The sequence below is a fragment of the Equus przewalskii genome, chromosome 2 (assembly GCF_037783145.1).
Source record: "Equus przewalskii isolate Varuska chromosome 2, EquPr2, whole genome shotgun sequence".
Taxonomy (NCBI): Eukaryota; Metazoa; Chordata; class Mammalia; order Perissodactyla; family Equidae; genus Equus; species Equus przewalskii.
The window spans coordinates 84243354-84263391 of NC_091832.1; positions in this window are offsets into that span (position 1 = coordinate 84243354).

Below are 20038 nucleotides of genomic sequence, written 5' to 3' on the forward strand. Positions count from 1 at the left end.
GTATTCTTCAAAAATTTTAAGAGCAAGAGAGGCAAAGGAAGGCTGAGGAGCCATTCCATATTTAAAGAGACATTACAACTACCTGCAGTTAGTGATTTTGGATTGGATACTGGACAAGGGAAAATACCTATGAAGAACATCATTGGCATAATTAATTAAAATTCAGTATGGACTGTTTATTAGATTGTAATGTATATCAATGCTAAATTTTCTGGTTTTAATAATTGGACAGTTGTTATATAGAAGAACGCCTCTGTTCTTAGAAAATATGTAGTAAACTATTTAAGCATAAAGGGTCACAATGTTTCAAATGTACTCTCAAATGGGACTCTATAATCATATATGATAAATACACATATGCACACACAAAGAGAATAGTTAAGCAAATGAAGCAAAATGTAAATAATTGGTGAATCTGGAAAAAGTATTATTCGAGTTCCTTATACAATTCATACAGCTTTTTCATAACTTTGAAATTATATAAAAATACAAAATTACCCCCGAAGAGCAAACTTGAAAAGAAATGATACTGTCAGAGAATACTATGCTGTTTGAGAAATGGTTGTAAAGGAGCAAAACATGCTGTGGTCAGGCAAGTAACCTAGCATTTCACTAGTGATCAGGGATATGAGTCAATTCTGTGCAGATTCTGAAGTGATAGTAGCTTAGAACCACGGGACTTTAAAACAGGAAGGAAGCTTGGCACTGCCTAGCCTGTCCTCCTCCTTTTACGGATAAGGAAACTGAAGTTTAGTGTGGAGCCCAAGCTTCTTTGAGGAAGATCCAAGCCTTCTAATTCTGTCTTCATTTCTCATGCATTCATTCTTCATTCGTTCACTGTGCTACCTTCTCAACAATTTTAAGGCTTTCCCAGCAGCCTTTCCACAGTCTCCTTCTCTTTAAGCCACTCTGAAGCTTGAACTCTCAGTCTGGGCAATGACCACAATTTGGCATACCTGAGGTGTGTATCTGCTTCATGTCATGGCATTTCTTGTAGAGGGAGGTTTTGGAGTTCCAAGGAACATGAGGACTTTGCTGACTCCTGGGGGCAGCATAACTCTTTACCAACTTTCCCCCTCCTCAGGTTACCTCTTCCAAGTGGAGATTCATCTTAATTACTGTCCCTCCTACTTTTATTGAACGGCTGTTGAGATTTATTGAACACTCAATGCATACTTATCACTCCCCTATCACATTGATAATATGACTTATCACTCTCAGTCTAGTTATTCCCTGTTTAAGCATTCTTGAACTAAATAAGGGTGTGGAGTATGTATCAGGAGGGGCAGAGGGGTAGGAAAAGTTGGCACTTCCTTTCCCAAGAAAGGCTTTAAGTAATATGACTATGGGACGCTTTTGGTGGATGCATCCAGCTAATATGGAAAAATTTTGGATTCCAACCCCGTGTTGACCTATAACTAGCCTGATTATTCTCTAGTGCCACAGAATAAGCCCTAAACCTCATAGAAATATCATGAGACTTAACAGAAATTCCTCCTTCCCTGGAAAAATATTTTATAGCAATGATCTCACTGGAGGCCTGATAATCTCTTCTTCCTTTGTGAAGGCCAGTTTGGCCACCGCTGTAATCATTATTTTGACCATTAGTCCCCCAAACAGCAGTATTTTCCTAGTTCTTCATGTATAATAGATAGTAATATCTGTCTCCTAAAGAATGATTCATTGATAGCAGTATCTTTGTAGTCACTCAGACACAATAGTGCTGGGAATAAGGGGACTTTGCTGAAAATCATTGAACCCTGCAAACCCCCCTCTACTCCTGCCACCCCCATCTCATCAGTAACCATGCCTTTTTATTATTTTTTGATGTTTTCTCCATTTTCTTCTACCATTTAGTTCATAATGAGAGCTCTCTGGTGTAGGCCTACTCTTGCTTGAACTTGGAAGAAAAAGAATTGCCTCAATGGAATTAAATGAGCAGATATTCAAAGAAAAAGAAGGAAGAAAGCATTGAACAAGAAATAAATAGGTGGTATAGAGATACTGAGTAGAACATTTTCAACTATCAGCTGGCACAAGGTGAAGCTGACCATTGGGGTGGTGAAGGTCTTTATAACTCAAGGTATTCCTGGGCTCTTCTATCTCTTTATGTCTTGTAGTGTTTTTAGCAGTATCTTTCATATAATCTCAGTGAACATATATTCTCAATAACACCTCAATAATGTTTGTTAACTGAACGACCTCTAGTATACATGTATAGAAGTGACACTACTCAGCTTTTACTGGAACTGTAAGAGGAAGCCATCTTATGGTGTTTTTGCTCTATTCAGCACACTCTTTCCACTGCTCTGTCCACACACACACACACACACACACACACAGAGTGATGTATAAAGATCAAGGACTTTGGTATCAGACAAACATGATTTCAAATCCAGTTCTGTCCTTATTACACTTGACCTTGAGAAAGTTATTTAATCTCTGTAAGGTCCAGCTTCCTTTTTTATAAACAAGATTAGGTGAGATAATGTGAAATTCACTTTCAAAAGTTAGGTATTATTCTATCTCCCCTTCTAGTATTTCCCTTTTGTATAAATCATAATTCCATAATTATTCATATTTATATATATTCAATTATTCCCTCAAAATGTTAGTATGTTTTAATATGTCCCACAAAACATGTTATAAAACTTTCCAGAAGCTAGCCAAAACTTAAGCACGTGACCACATGGATATAGTTTCCATGAAGTAATATTGTGCCACTATCCTCAAATTATCTCATCCCAATTTTCAGCCATGGTTGGCTGTACTTAGAGAAGCTATGCACACAAGGGAAAGTATTCCACTCAACATTTCCCATGGTCGTGCACTCATCTCCCTCAGATCACTTGGTGTGTATCCCAGCAACCCAAGAACAAATTAGCACCTGTGGTTAATATCCTGCATTTAGTGTATTGGAGCCAGCCTCCACCCTTATTCATGGCACATCCTCAGGGCTTCACAGTGCCACATTGGAAGTCCATTCCTATTCCAGAAAACCATAAAGAGATGGTGAAAGAAGATAAGTTCCCAGAATCATCTTGCCCGCAACATGCTCAATCCCTCAGAGTACTTAAGGGCAAAGTGTCTGAAAGCCGGAATGCCTGAAATCAAATCCTAGCTCCGCCTTTTACTTTCTCTGACTTTGGGGAAGTTATTTAGTCTCTCTGTGCTTTAGTATTCTCCTCTGCAAAATAGAGATAATTATAGAGACTCGTTCAAGGTATATTGCGAGGATTAAATGAACTAATATATTTAAAGCACAAAGTCCACACCTGGCACACTGGAAACTATCATCATGAGGTATAGCAGACTTGGCAAAAGTCCTGGGAAAGATCAGACTGTACCTGAAGAAACTTAAAATCCTAGCCCATCATTGACTCATAGCACAAGATGGTTGTTTGTTAGCTCAAGAAATTTGGGTGTTAGTGAATCTGTAAGTACCTCACCAGAAAGCATTGCAGTGCCTGCCTAATCTCCTCATTTATTACTAATATGTTTCTGGAGCACAGGGACTAGCTGGTGTGTCATGATATTAGTGGCACCAAATACCCATGTAAATTAATTCATTCCCACAAAGGACAGAGAAATACAAATATGATAGGTGAAAACAGGGGACTCCAAGGCTGAACCAATTTTCTTCTTTTTTAGAAGTTCTGTATTTGGGTTTTGAACAGAGATTTGTGGCCTGATGGAAGGCATGCTGAAGGAAGCTCGGAGTTAGTGTTCAGTGGTTGGTGGGAAGGTCTTGGCCATTCTGACTCTCCTCCTGGGAAATGTGGCAGAGGATTGCCGTCCTGCCATCTTTCTCAGTATTGTGACACTATCCAGACAGACACCTGCACATACTCATGAATATTAGATTGTGACTGCCCTTTCACACCTGTAAGAGTTGTTACTCAGTGAAAACTCACAGAGCAATAAGAACCAAGGCCTTGAAGTACTCCTCTAGAAGGGTGTTTGAAGGACAGATCAAGGTTTTAAAAAGTTGGTTTTGGATTTTTAGTGTCCTCCCCACTAAAAGGAAAAATTTTCTTTCCCTCTAGAGATAAATAGTACCTATGCTAATCTTTGAATTCCTTTTTCAAGAGTGTGAGAGATGGTGATGATAGATATGCAAAATCTATACTTATATACTCTTTAGTACGTGTGTACATATCTATGTATATAATATAATGTATATATATATGTTATTTATACCTGTGTATGTATTTCAGAGTGGGAGAACTACACAATTATCTAGGATTTGGTTGATCCTCTGTCTACGAGGGCTTAGTGTTCTACGGTGAAGAAAGGACCTGACCCTAATGAGGAAGAATATGAAAACAAAGAAAACAAAACATAAGCAGGCAATGCAAAGGCCAAGAGAGTGATGGAGTCCGTATCTCAGACAGGCAATATGAAATGTTAACTGCAAAATCAAGGTCACAGACATCCTATTACAGCATTTTGATAGCAGTTCATTTATCATTGTCCATTTGTGAAGTGGCATAAAGAACAAAATGGCTTCTGACTGGTGTTGCTGGAAGTGAAATTGCCTAGAACATCTTTTAATAAGAAAAAATAGACTCCATTAGCAGAAAAATGTTAAGAAAAAATTCAAATCACTCAGGAACTAACCACAGTAAATAACCTCCAGCCAATGCGGTTAATTATGGGAAACAAGGGGCAAAAGCTTAAAGAAAAACATATAAAGAAGTTCAAGAGAAAAATGCCATGCTTTGTTATTAGAAAAAGGGTTTGAGCATGGGAATTGAAAATCCAGAAATTGTCCTTGTCTACTTTTGTTGTTTTAAACCAGGGCAAAATAACTCCTTAGTTTAATGTAGTTCAACTAACAGATATCAAACAATATGTATAAAACTCAAGAGGCTTTAGTTTTTGTAGAAAACATGAATAGATAATAAGAAGTAGACGCTTAAAGAAGACACAGGGGAAAGGAAGTGACTATATCCTTCTTTGAAGGCAGCTTCTCCTTTTGTTTCATTCAGTTAGTAGCGTTGGAAGAAAACGCCGTAAAAACTTTAATGAAGCAATAAAACTCCTTTTGAAACCTTTTGCATGTGCTTTGTTGTTCTCACACAGCAGCCCACAACTACACCCGTATAAAAACGAAACGGCACCCATAACTGACCTTTGATTGCTCATTACACATTTACCTTAGTGACCACTTATAAAACAGTCAAATAAAAAAGGAACTTTCAATTTCACAATTTATCTAGTGCAGAAATGGCCACCTCAAACTGCTAAATGGGCAAGAGGCCAAAGGAGAAGTGTTCCCTGAGCCTTTGAACTCAAATGTTGCCTTGTCTTCGAATGCTTTAAGAGTATAAATTGGCAGTGATCTATGCATTACCTGAGAGCACTCCATCTTCACTCTGTCCTCCAAGTCTACGCAGATCACCTTTGCGCACTACTTCCACCCCGACGTCTACACTTCTCCCAGAGCCACGCTCTCCTCAGACACGGTGCTTCCCACCTAGCTCCCCTTCTTGCTGAAAAGTGCAGGTTCAATTCCATCTCCTCTACGACTCCTCTTATGTAATTGAATGGCAATGACATACACATTCAACCCAGCTAACAGAGCAGGAACTTTTCGCTGTCATCACCAATAAGATGACTACAGGAGAAATTACTATTGCATAGTCGTTTATCTACCATGAGGACAGAGGCTATGTTTCTCTTTCAGCTCTACGGAGAAGGTATTATAGCACCAAAGAGTCCTTAACTCCAGATGATGATGTTAAATTTCATTTGGTAATATGTAATAAAGAAGAAAAGCAGATGGAAGATGGGGGTATTGGATATTTAATTCATCAAAAGTGAGACAGTTGATACATATATACATGTCATATGATATATATATCATAAGACATATATACATATATATGTTTTAGCTTTCCAACTATAGTAGCTTACAGTCTGGAAGTCATTTAATTTTCATACCACAAAGCCTCAATTATATTTCTGTGTAATTTTATATGGAGGTTTATAGTTTAACATTTTTATTTTGCTAAAAATTATCTTGATCATCATTACATTGTGTAAGTTTGAGTACTAAGTACCCTGAAATAAGCATTGATGGACACTTTCTCCACTCTTCTTGTTCCCCTCTCTGTGGAGCACTATTGGATTAAAGTTACAAATGCCTCTCATGCCTCTTTGTTTTCCAACTGACTCTTTTCTTGTTCTAAACTTACCTCTATTTTCTTTCTCGTTTTGAAAGTGAGATTCCCCTCTCCTGGTTACTGGATACTCCAGATAAGAAATAGGACTTGGACTGGGAAAATATGGGCTATAAGTTGGGCTTCATGGATTTTCCTCCTTAATATTTAGATTCTCCAGACAAAACAAAAAGATCCTTATTTCTCAACTTTTATTAGGATTTTTTCCTGGATTTATAGTCAAGGTCTACATTTTCAAGACTCAATAGTTATAGCTCTCTCTGTCAAGTCTTATGATATAATTGACTAATATTACTTCCACCATCTAGTTAAAATGTTCTGTGAGCGTCATGGCATTTCAAGTATCCAGTGCTAGCTATTGATTTAGGGGAAAGTTCTGGCCCCTTTTTTTTCCTAGTGGTTCATTACCAAGTCAAATTCACAAATAATTCCATTGAATTTACCACACTTCTATCTTCGGAATTAACAACATTCCCTTCTATTTGGGAAGCCATTGCTTCCAGCTATTTGCCAGTTGTGGCTGCTGCTTTGTCCACTGAAACACCACTAAACTGAGGAAGTGTGTTTCTATCTCTAAATTAAAATTTAAAAATCACTTTAGTCTCGAAAAAAATAAAGATAAAAACTCAAAACATCTTTTTTTTTTTCTTTCTGTATTCTGCTGAAGTTTCTCATCGTTCACAATACCATCTAGAACACTGGCGATTCTGCAGGGACCAACTTGTTCCTACTCTAGTCCTACACCTGATTTTAGAAAGGCGTGAGGAATGGAGAAAGCCATTAGTTTTGTCTTTGAAAATAGTCTCTCAGAGCTGTAGCCACACCTAGCGTAAGACCAATCCTTTGTAAATGGCAATTCTTTTGAGGGGAGACTCAGCTGGATATTCTCCCACGAGATTTAGTCATTAACAACTGCGTCATTTACTCACATGGCAAGGAGGATCAGCAACATGTGAACTGTCAAACCCCTTATTTCACCTGACATATTGGCTCCCTTTTGGGCTTCTTGGTCTAACCAAGAGCAACACGAACCAGTGTTAAACTTTTCCAGTTTCTTCGGTCATTTTTCCAGGTATATCTTTCACCCCATAATTTTTGAAAGTTCAAAAGATCAATAAAACTGTTCTCTAATTGTTTATGATCTTGTTCTTACCAATTGCATTTTGAAGAATAAAATTTCAGATTTCTCATAGTGTCAGTACTCTTTGGCAAATAAAGTCAAGCACTGAAGAAATATACTAGGCAAAGTCATCAGTGGAATATTTCTAAAAATAAAGGTAATCTCTTAATCACTAACAAATGGACCCTTTTGTTTGATAAGGTTTCAGAACATAGGAAAAGTTATAAATCCTATATGAAAGAACCCGTAAAGAAGGCTATGATCAAGATCCAGAACTAATTTAATGAGAAGGAAGCACGCAGGAAAAATGGAATCATTTATAGAAGAAGGGCCTAATTAACGCAACTTGAAACGTAGTAACCCATATGTGTGTGAAATCACAGAATCACAGAATAGAGAATTGTGGAGCCAGAATGGTCCTTCGAGTTCTTCTGATCCCAACCTATTTAGGCACCAAGGAGTCATGTGGCTCTTTTCTAGCTATATTTGGCAATGCTCAAATCAACTTCGTTTATCTCTGTGGTTTGCCATCCCAAGGCAAAATATACTTTCCTTAGTCTTACAATTAATGTATATTTAAGGGTTTTCTGAAGAAACTGAAAAAGAAATAGACCCACTTAGCCAAATATTGTGCTTTTGTTCTAAAGAACCCAGAAGATTTTCTCCTCATTTTTCCTTAAACAAATGATGTGATTTAATACATGAGAGAAAGATATTAGTACTCTCATTTTATAAACATAGAAGTAAGGCCCAGAGAGATAAGATAAACATCACGCTATTCCTTCCTTTCAGAAAACAAATCATCTCACATAAAGCTATACGTGCACTTTGAGTATCTTCCTCAGTCACTGTCATGAGTTTATGAGGAATTTCATAGCTGCAGAAACACCCTCATCCTTACCTAATCCTTCTTGGATCCTTTGGACCTACTTTGATGTGCTATAAATATATATGTAGATAGATAGATATAGATATACACACACAAACATATATATAGCATATACTCATTTATATGTATATACATACATGCATATATATGAACATACACATGTATATGTGTGTATGTGCATATATATATGTGTATACACATACACACACACACAAATGGCCTTTTGGGATTTGTACTGGTGAATTCACACTGGCCAGTTTCTTTAGTGTTCTCATTTTGAGCATTACAAATCCACATAATAACTGGTAAGGATTAGAAACCCAAGCTATGATCATGAAACAGAGCAAAGCTCACTGACTCCCACTGAGATTAAATGGATAAACTTAGTTTCACTAATGTCCTTATTAATAAAACCAACCAATTGTCCTAAGTCAGAAACCTAATAAAAGGCAAACTCAACGAATCTAATATCTAGTAGCTCTCAACTTTATCAAGTAGTAACCGTAAAATATACATTAAGATTTACCACTAATAATTACTACATTTTGTGAAGCATTAATTTCAAGACCTCAATCTTTAAACGAAATTAATTTATATTTTACTACAAATCTGCTGCATATAATTCTACTCATTGGTATATTTCAAACTAAATTTCTGTGATTTGAGGACTTTCACTCTATAAGCAATGGTGACAGAGGCATCTGGGAAAGGTAAAGTACTTACTTAAAGTCATACTTTAATAAAATGGTAAGCTATAATTTAAATCTACTTCAGTTTGATTTAATTTAAAGTGGCTCATTTTAACCCATATACAATTTACTTCACAAAAAGTTAGCCAGTGCTAATGAATGATTACTATGTGTTAAGCACAGGCTAAGCTCTAAGGAATTTCAGTATCTTATTTGGACTTTATGACAACCCTATGAAGAGTTATTAAGAGATTTCCCCATTTCATAGATGAGAAAAACAGTAACTTGGAGGTAAAGATACAATTTAGTCCATACCTATAACTACACCTTGCCTTATGCATAGACAATTAGGTGGTCACCTGAAGAGTTTAAGGACACTATTTACAGCACGTGCTCACACACCCCTGCCTTACACAGGCATGCTATTCCATCATTAGAGAGTAAGTCCTTTGAGCTAGAGTATCATGTCTTCAGTAATCATAGCTAAAATATAAATAATTCTAAAACAGGTAACACACTATCTTAGGTCATGTACTCCAGAAGCAGAGCCTGACAAGGATTTCTGTGAAAGAGATGTACACACTTCCAGGGGGTATCAGTGAGGAGGGGGAAAACTGGGGAGGAATAGGGAGAAGGCCAAGCATGCTCGTTGTCTGATTCAACAGGGAAATCCTGAAGGGTAATCTTTGCTTCAGCATTGTCTCTGAACCAAGGTGAGAGAGGTGGCCTTTCATAATCCTACACTCCTCAGCAGTTCTTTAAGGCCTACTCCAGAAGGATGAAAACCCCTAGATTCTTGTGGGCAAAGAGGCTCCTGAAGTAAAAGACAGTTGCTATTGAAAGCAAAAGTACACAGAGCCAAGAGGGCCCCCCAAATAGGAGCAAGAGATTGCAGGGGACCTGGGCAGAGTACCAATATTGGCTGCACACACACTCAGCCTATTCATTCATTAGCATCTCTACAAGAAAGAATACAAATCCCTGAGGGAGGGAGAAGTGGACTGGGAAGTTCTGTTGAAAGCAGAAAAAAGAAATAGGAAGTCAGCAAGGGTCTGTGCCTTGAGAATTCATAAGAATATTGAGGCAATGGTCCTGGAGGCTATTCCTACCTTGGGGAATGGAAGTGAAAGGAGAAAGAGTACTTGCCATGAGAGACTACCACAATTTGACTTAGTCTTCTGTGGACTTCCTTCTAATATCTCAGAAGCCTTCCAAGGAGAGTTACTATTCACAACTGTGGCTTTTATTACTACCCTAACTACTAACTTGGCCTTCTATATATAAAATTACCATACATTTTTAAATATTATAAGCCTACTAAATAAAGAAAAATAACAGAATATAGAGCCCAGAAATAGACCCACATAAATACAGGTATTTCGTCTTTGGCAAAGGGGTAAAGTAAATACAATGAACAAAGATAGTCTTTTCAACAAATGATGCTGGAAAAACTAGACATCCACATGCAAAAAAATGAATTTAAGCACAGACCGTACGCCCTTAAGAAAAACTAACCCAAAATGGATCACAGACCTACACGTACAACACAAGATTATAGAACTTCTGGAAGATAACATAGGATAAAATCTAGATGACTGTGGGTATGGCAGTGAGTTTCTAGATAAAACACCAAAGGCACAATCCATGAAAGAATTCATTGATAAGATGGACTTCATTAAAATTAAAACTTCTGCTCTGTGAAAGGTAATGTCAAGAGAATGAGAAGAAAAGCTACAGACTGGAAGAAAATACTTGCAAAAGATACATCTGATAAAGGACTGTTATCCAAAATATATGAAGAACCCTTAAAACTTAACAATAAGAAAATAACAAAAGTAAAAAATGGATCAATCATCAAAAAGACAAGAGATAACAAATGCTGATGTGGATGTGAAGAAAAGGGAACCCTTGTGCACTGTGGTGGGATTGTAAACTGATGCAGCCACTATGGAAAACAGTATGGAGTCCTTGAGAAGTTAAAAACAGAACTACCAAATGATCCAGCAATTCCAGTTCTGGAAATGTATCCAAAGGGAACAAAAACAATAACTCAAAAAGATATCTGCACCCCCCACATTCACAGCAGCATTATTTACAATAGCCAAAACTTGAAAACAACGTAAGTGTCCACTGATGGATGAATGAATAAAGAAGTTGTGATATATATACACAAGGGAATATTATTCAGCCTTACAAAATGAAAAAAATCTTACCGTTTGCAACAATACGGGTGGACCTTGGAGGCATTATGTTAAGTGAAATAAGCCAGACAGAGAAAGACAAATACTGCACAATCTCACTTATATGTGGAGTCTAAAAAAACACCAAATTCATAGAAAAAGTGATTAGACTTGTGGTTACCAGAAGTGGGGGCTGGAGGGAGGGGGAATTGGAGGAAGGTGGTCGACAAGTACAAACTTCTAGTTATGAGTTTAATAAGTACTAGAGATATGCTGTAGAACATGATGACTAAGCTAAGACTGCTATATGATTTAGGAAAGTTGTTAAAAGATGAGATCCTAGGAGTTCTCATCACAAGGAGAAATTTTTTTTCCTTTCTTTTTATTGTATCTACATGAGATGATGGATGTTAACAAAACCTATTGTGGTAATCATTTCACAATATATTTAAATCAAACCATCATGCTGTACACATTAAATCTATACAGTGATGTATGTCAACTATTTCTCAATAAAACTGGTAAGGGGGAAGAAGTCTGCAGGGACTCCTCACTGCAGAATTCCCTGAAATTAAAAAACAAAAAAAATTGGGCCAAAGACCTTAATACACATTTCACCAAAGAAGATATACAGATGGCAAATAAATACATGAAAAAATGCTCCATATTGTATGTCATCAGGGAAATGTGAATTGAAAGAACAATGAGATACCACTACCTATTTATTAGAATGATGAAAATCCAGAACACTGACATCAAATGCTGGTGAGGATATGGGGCAACAGGAACTCTCATTAACTGCTGTTGAGTATGCAAATGATACAGCCACTTTGGAAGATAGTTTGGCAGTTTCTTATAAACTAAACATGCTCTTACCATATGACCCAGCACTCATGCTCCTTGGTATTTGCTCAAAGGAATCAAAAACATCCACACAAAAACCTGCACCAAGATATTTATAGCAGCTTTCTTCATAATTGCTAAAACTTGGAAGGAGCCAAAATATCCTTCATTAGGTGAGTGGATAAATAAACTGTGGTTCATCCAGACAATGCAATATTATTCAGCACTAAAAAGAAATGAGCAAAAGGCCAGGAGGAAACGTAAATGCATATTGCTAAGTGAAAGGAGCCAATCCAAAAGGGCTACCTACTGTGTATTTCCAACTATACAACATTCTGCAAGAGCAATACTATGGAGACAGTAAAAAGATCAGTGGTTGCTAGGGATTGGGAGTTGGGGAGAGGGATGAATAGGTGCAGCATAGAGGATGTTTAGAGCAGTGGAACTACTCTGTATGATACTATAATGGTGGATACATATAATAAATTTGCCTAAACCCATAGAATGCACAATACCAAGAGTGAACCTTAATAGAATCTATGGACTTTGGGTGATAATGATGTGCCAATGTAGGTTCATTAATTGTGACAAAGGTACCACTCTGACCGGGTATGTTGATAATGGAGGGCGCTGTGCATATATGGCAGCAGGAAGTATATGGGAAATGTCTGTCCATTCTCCTCAATTTTGCTGTGAACCTTCAACTGCTCTAAGAAAATGACTCAATTAAAATTAAGAAAAAGAAAAACAAAGAAATTTCAAAAATTGCTCCTTTTCACTTTCAACTAATCTTTTACAAATTTTTTCTTGCCAAATACGTCTATAAGGACTGCTCTTCAGAGAAGTCAACATACAGAGCTGGGATTTTTTTCCTTATTCTTGAAATCTCAAATTATAGAAATGTTATAGAGTTTACGTGATGGTAGAAAAAATATATTTTGTACCTGCTTTCAGAAACCCTGTTATATGTGCACATTAATCATGTTTGGAATGATTTATTTCTGTATTCATGCTGGCCAATTTTATTAGTGTTTGGTTGGGCTGAATGGAAGAAAAATCTGCTTTCTATTTCACCTCTGTAGAAAGGAGAGTTAGATTTGCGCTAACTTATATAAAGACTATACCTCTGCTTTGTTCCTCATCTCAGGCACGTCCACATTCATCTTTCTTCTACATTCTCTCTCTGCAGCACCCTCTATAAAATCTCTTGATCTAGGTCTGTTCAGGTTATACCTTTGGCTTCTTTTCCAACCCCTTCAGAATCTTCAACGCTTACAGCAGGAACATTTCATGTTCACCATATGGATCCTGTCACAATCATTCCCAGCTTTATTACTTAGTCTTCTGTGCTGGCCTCAAATAATTTCACTATTGAGACTACCAACCTGTGTACTCACCATCGACTGTACTACCACCATTAGCCTAGCCCCCTGGCCAGCCCCACAAGCCGCCTTCCTTTGGTCACTGTCACATTAATGGCCCTTTTTCACTCCCAAATACAGCCACATTCCTCAGTCCACAAAGCAAATGCCCTTCATCTTTGTAATTGTGGCTCAACCCTACATATTCAGATAGCTTTCTCAGCTCCCTCCCCCCAAAATATTGCCTTGAACTTTGAAAAATGGTCAATAACACATTTATTTGATTTTATCTTTCATATTCACCACAACTCTGGCCTCCCAGAAGACCGAGTTCATACTCTAATTCCTAAATTCCTAACACCAAATAAGAGTCCATCAGCCTGAGCACTAAATAACTGTTTGGATTTACTATGTCACTGTGGTCATACTATTCTGACTTTCTTTTACATGTGGGAGTACTTCTGAGATGGAATTTCAGAGACTTTTATTTCCCCCACTTCCAATGTTCAAAATCCCACCGTTTTCCAGGACCTCTTCCCAATAACAAATAGTTTGGTGAAAATTCTCTCTCTCTGTTATATACTTGCGTACCTACATTGTTTCAACCTTGTGACAAATATTTGGCTAACCATGCTTAACACCATTCATTTAGACTTGGTCCTTTGGTCCCTTTCTTATAGTAGGCCCGTGTAAATAATGAAAGGTAGGTCTAACTTCAATTAACTCAAAATGTTAAAGCTATAAAATTGCTGGCCAAGTTACTGATTTTAAATGATTCAGGCTATTTTAAAACATATGGATGAAGAGTAAAACATCAATCTTCTGGATATGTAGTGTACACCAGAGCAAAGGTTGAGACTTCAACTAAATTTTTTATATTCTCTACAGATATTCCTGCAGCTACAAACACGTCTGATTTGAAGTTTGAAGACACATAAGATTTGAAGTTTCCAACAGCGTGTTAAATATAATATGCTTTCCTCTTCTCACACTCCTTTTTGCCTTACTTCATCTGGCAAAGAATCAGAGATAAGAACTTTTGTTCCATGGCTGTGTAAGAAGCTGGTTCTTCCAGGATGGGCGAGAGGAGAGGGCCACGGACTTCAGCTTATTGATTTGGAACTTGAGATTTGAAGTTAGACATAGACTGAAGTCCTGACACTGCCAGTGGGCCCTGTGCCCAGGGCAAATTACTTAGCATCTCTATACTTCAGTGCATTCATCTGTTAAATGAGGACAACACCAGTACCCACTTCATAAGGTTTTATAAGTATAAATGAGGTAATGGGTATAAAGTTTGTAACTTGGTGTTTAGATAAATCAATGATTATAGTAAATATAACTTATTATTATTACCACCTTTATTCTATATGCACTGCATATTCAAATCTTAATGAAGCTCTAAGTGAAAGATGACGGGAGACAAAGAAAGCATGAAAACTGTCGGTGGAAAGAAAACCCAACCAAATAGATAACTTACTTCTGCAAAATAAAGAGGAGAAGTTTGAAGTTTGATACATACTCATTAGGTAGGTTGACCATATAATTTATCGATCTGATTGGGACTCTTTGGAGAATGAAAACTAATTACTACAGGACAAAAGTATAAACAAAGACCATCCCAGGCTGAACCAGGAGTTAGTGTCACCCTTTTGTTCACACACTCTGATTTTCTGGTATTTTAAAATGAAAGAGACAGAAAAAGACCAACCCTTCAGCTCTTGGATTTTCTATGTGATATAATTCTTGAATCCTTAGCTATTACAAAGGAAATAGTTGAAACCAAAATTTACCAAGATGCAGCTAAACATCTAGAAATATAGAATGAAATTCAAAATAAGGAACTTGTAGAAACGATGCAAATTTCTGGGTCAAGTTCTAGCTCTGCATTTAAATCTGCGCGTAATTTGAGGGCCTCAGAGTTTCTAATCCTTTGTTTACTCACCTGCAAATGGGAACAATAATGACAATAATAATATCTACCCAATCATCATGATATATAAAATTTGCATTATACATTATAAAGCAATGAACAACGTTTAGTTACTTGAAATAGTTATTTGGGGGAATTTCTTAAAAATCCTATGATGATTCTCTTTCTTTGAGAATTTAAGAGAGAGAACCAGAAGCTCATTTATGAAATGTAATAACTATAAGAATAATAACAATGCAAAATTTTGTACCTGGCAGTGCTGACTGCTGAAATAATTTTAGAATCTTTTAGTTATTATTAAAATTTTATGTCCGTCAACAAAATGTGGCGATTGAGTCAATAAATGTTATGGCTCCACATTTTTTTTTAAATGAGTCTTAAAAGTAATTAAACCAATAAGAAATAAATCCTTTTTTAAGACACTGGATTTTAAGTAGTTTATTCAGTCAGAACCTGTGGATAGGTTAGGGAGGACTGGTTAAAAATGTTCCCTGTGCCTTCAATCCCATAACCCTGATGGAAAATTAGGAGTTGTTATGCTCACTTTACATATGACAAAATGAGGCCCAGAGAGGTGAAGTCACTCCTGCAGACACAGATGAGGGGTTGGTCCCTCAATCTGACTTCAAATCCCAGTTCTTTCCACTCCCTCAAGCTTCTTGCCCAAAGGTGATCATTGCTTTGAGAAGTGATTAAGGCCACAATAAAATGAATGCAGAACAAAAGAGTAAAAGCCTGTTAGGGAAGTTGGTAAACCTTGTAGAAACCCAGAGCTTTTTCTTGTTTGTTCTCTGTACTTTAAAGTCAGCTATCACGGGGAAACACAAACGAGTTTGATCCAAAAATGTTTATTAGCTTATTCAACCTCCACTGTTTCTGCTACCACTTCAGATGTTGTAGGGACATCAGTAAGTCCCCATAAGCTGGTTTTGGCAGCAAAAGCCTTTGTGGTGACATAGTAAACATCACATTCAGTGTAATCTGGTAAAGGCAGGAGTAAGAATCTGCAAAATCTCAGGAATAAAAAGGGAAACCAGTGCTTCGTATATTCTATATCTAAGCCCATCTGTTCAAGAACAGCCAGGTACACTTGATAATGTATTGGTTTGATATTTTAGGGAAAATATCACCCATTCACCCAGGTAATGGTTTATGCCAAACAAGTGAGCCAGAATCTTGGCATATTGATCATTTTTTAAGGATAGCTCAGTGAGTGGAAATAACTTGTAAGATGGCAAATTGTGTTCCTGTTTTTTAAGGCTGACCTAGAGTTTTGCATTTAGGCACTTGACACTGAATTTCTTGGTATTTGTTGCTAAAAAATTAGATTTAAAATTATACACGACATAAGATGAACTATATTTAGGTGTTAGATTACATTGTAAGATTAATGTGCACATATAAGGACAGAAATTGCTAGACAGAATTACTTTGAAGCAAGAAGAAAGAGAAAAAGAGACACAAGAGAGAAAGAATGAGGAATGAAAAAAGATTACCTGTTGGGCATGAATAAGAAGTTTCTAGCATCATACATTCCTTTTGTCCCAGAAAGATCAAAGTTTTGAGAGGAGGAAATAACTTTGGTCTTGTTCCCAGTAGGGAAAAGGAGGATAGATTGTCTAGACGAGGAACCATGAGACACAGTAAGCTTTAGCTATACAAGGAGAGAGGAAAAAAGTAGTATAGAAAATGATAATATTTAAGCAGTGAATATAAGTAGATAGAAATAGGGGGTGTGGTACAGCCAACCAGAGAGTTTTGAAATGTGCAGAAAGAGCAATTTCAAATTATATAGACATAGAAAGACAGTAAAGTGGACACAACGTTGATTCGTCATGATAGAGAATCACTGAGCATGAGTTCATAGCCACAGCTAGAATAGGAAACTATTGAGTAAGTGATGACAGAAATCTCAGTGATATATCACAAAGCAAATGGCCTTAGGAAGGACCAGATGAGAACCAGACAACAGGGAGGATACTGGAATGAACAAGTGGCAGGGGGCCAGCCGCAAACTTGTGTAGTCTTGGTGACAGTTGGCCACCCACAATCTTTATACGGGGGCAGAACCTAAGCCTGACGCTCTTAAAAGTCAATTAAGTTCTTCATCCTAAAGGAAAAAACAAACGTTACCCAATAGGCAAACAACGCTGAAAGTTCACTTCCTCTAACTCTAGAGTTAATCAGCTCACTCAGGATCACACCATGCCATGGCCAGGCACCAAAGTCAGGAAGTAGTTTATTTTTGCTGAAACTGAAGGGGGAAGTTAGAGAGAAAAACAGCTGCAACTTGATCAATTTGGGAAAACCAGGAACGAATAAAGAGAGTAAGTTAGAGAAAGCCAGCTCAGATTGGCTGCAAGCTAAATTTGCACACCAATAAATGACCCAGTAGTACTCATCTAAAAGTTCATCTGTATTCAGCATGAAAGACAAAAGGTGAATTGGGAACTGAGGCTCTCTGTGTCAGAGGGCAAAGTTAGCTCTAGGAGCAATGGGGTTATAATGAAACCACTTAAAAAACCACAGAAAATCAGATAGCATCACTGGATTTCTCCAAGTAGGACTGGGTAAGTGAGGACCAGGGCCAGAGTGGCCAGAGAGGGAGGGTAGGAGGAAAAGTGTTGGCAAAGGAGGAGTTTTGAGATGGAAGGCAGGGCATGGGGACAAAAGGAGAAGAAGCTGCTTATTTTAAATCAATATTTCTCTAAGAGGATGCTGTGTTTCCCCAGGGATGTTCCACAGGACCAGGGCGGCAACATTCCTAACATCTGTTAGGCAAGGGCGGCTTTAGATTTGCAGCACAACTTCTTCCTCTGCATCACCCCCTTCCTTCTCTTTTTCTCAAACCAAAAAGCCAGATTTCCTGCCCACCCTGCATTCTGTTCACATCCCACCTTCCTCAGCTCTTTCCTCCCTTCTTCCGTGTCAAAAAAAGTAAAAACGTCACCTGCTTCCCCTCCCAACAGCTGAATTATTCTTCCACGCTTTTATTTTGATAGCAAAGTGGTTCAAAGTGTGTTTGAGGGTTGTGGAAACCCTCAAAGGGATTACAGAATGAAACAAGTTTTGAGAACCAGGCTCTAAATAAAGAATTGGAGACGAAAACCTGTCATAATTAAAAATTAAACTAAACTGCCTCAAATAAAGCAAAGGAGCAACCAATGCCTTGGCGAGCAAGGAGAGAAATTCATACAATGTGGGGCTGCTAATGAGGCAGTTTCTTGCCAATATCTAAGCCTCTTTCTACCTGGCACGTGCTAAGGAAAGGCAACAAGAATTTATAGTCATGCAATAACAACCTGCTAATTAGAAAATAAGCCTGAGTATAAGTTCATTCCTAAATTTGAAATTTATTGTCAGGAACTTCTACCAGGTCTAAATAAACCTACATGAATGAATGGGTGCCATTGTCCAGGGCTCCATAGACTACAAAGCTAGGCCCTTCCTTTATTGTGAGGTGTTTGAAGTTAGTCTTTTTCAAATAATCAATATCGTATGGTGGTGAAGACCCTAGAACAAAATCACCATCACTTGTTGATTATGTGGTCTTGGGAAAGTTAGTCATTCTCTCTATGCATTAGTTAATTTGCTAAATCGAGATAACAATACGTAAGTCACAGAGATGTGGTGAGGATTAAGATAAAAGTCGTTATTATTTGTTAGTGCTTCCTATGTTTCAAATAGTCTACTAAGTACTTGCATTATCTCCTTCATCTCTACAACTACTCTCTAAATAATTGCTTGGATGGATGGAATTATCAGCTCCCGTTTAGAGAGGAGAAAATGAGACCTAGATTAAATAATTCACCGAAAGCCACATGGTTATTGAAAGGAGAGATTCTGTCTGACTCCAAAGTCTTTGCTCTGTATTATGCTCTTACTGCATTATTCTATTATTAGTATCCTATACTCCAAATCTCTCTTTATTCTCCCTCAATCCTGAAAGTCCTGCTAGCTGACTGTCACTCCTAACCCAAGCACCAAGGATTTTCAGATGCTGTTTTTTCTCTCTTTCCCAAATCTGTTCTAACAACAACAACAACAACAACAACAAAAGACCTGAAAATTCCTTTGATTCAACTCAGCAAACAGTAATGGCACAAAAGCAATGTGCCAGGCACTGGGTTAGGTGCTGGAGAGACAGACTAACACATAGTCTCTATCCTCCAATGACTAACAAGTAGCAAATCAGGCTTAAAGCCTTGGGCTCCATCCCGCCTCTCCAACTCCTCGCTTCTTCAATCCTCAAGCCCCAACCAACTCTCCTCTCCCTCCTCCTCCCGCAAAATCCTACAAAATGTTTTGCTTTTTTTAGAAGGAAGTCAAGAAATGCAGCAAGATAGTGGTTCAGCTTTGATGGGCGAGTCTATGAACATACTTCTTTTGACTGAAGGGCTTTTTGGTTCTTCTGAAATCACCTGCGTCAGGCTCTTACTCCACCTGATCAGAACAGATCTGATTTTCAAGGCAAAAGGCCTATGTCTTTGTCACCATCTTTGAATCAGTGCAACCAGATTTTTCCACCACTGAGCACTTGAAGTCATGAAGAAATGTCCCAAAAGTATTGAGAAGAGTAGGGCTTTCTGAATGAGAATTAGATATACACCAGGAATCATGGTCTTCATGAAACTATATCTGCTTGGGACGGAGGAAGACCTGGGATTCAGAACGCCTGGTTTTCGAGTGTCAGCTCTGCCTCTCACTAAGAGTGGGATCATGGGCAAATTGATAACCTATCTGAGCATCATTTCCCTGTCTTTGTAAAATGAACGCTGTAATACCTTTGTCTCATGGTCGGTCCCAAAATTCAGTAAGATAATTATGTAAAACTCTTA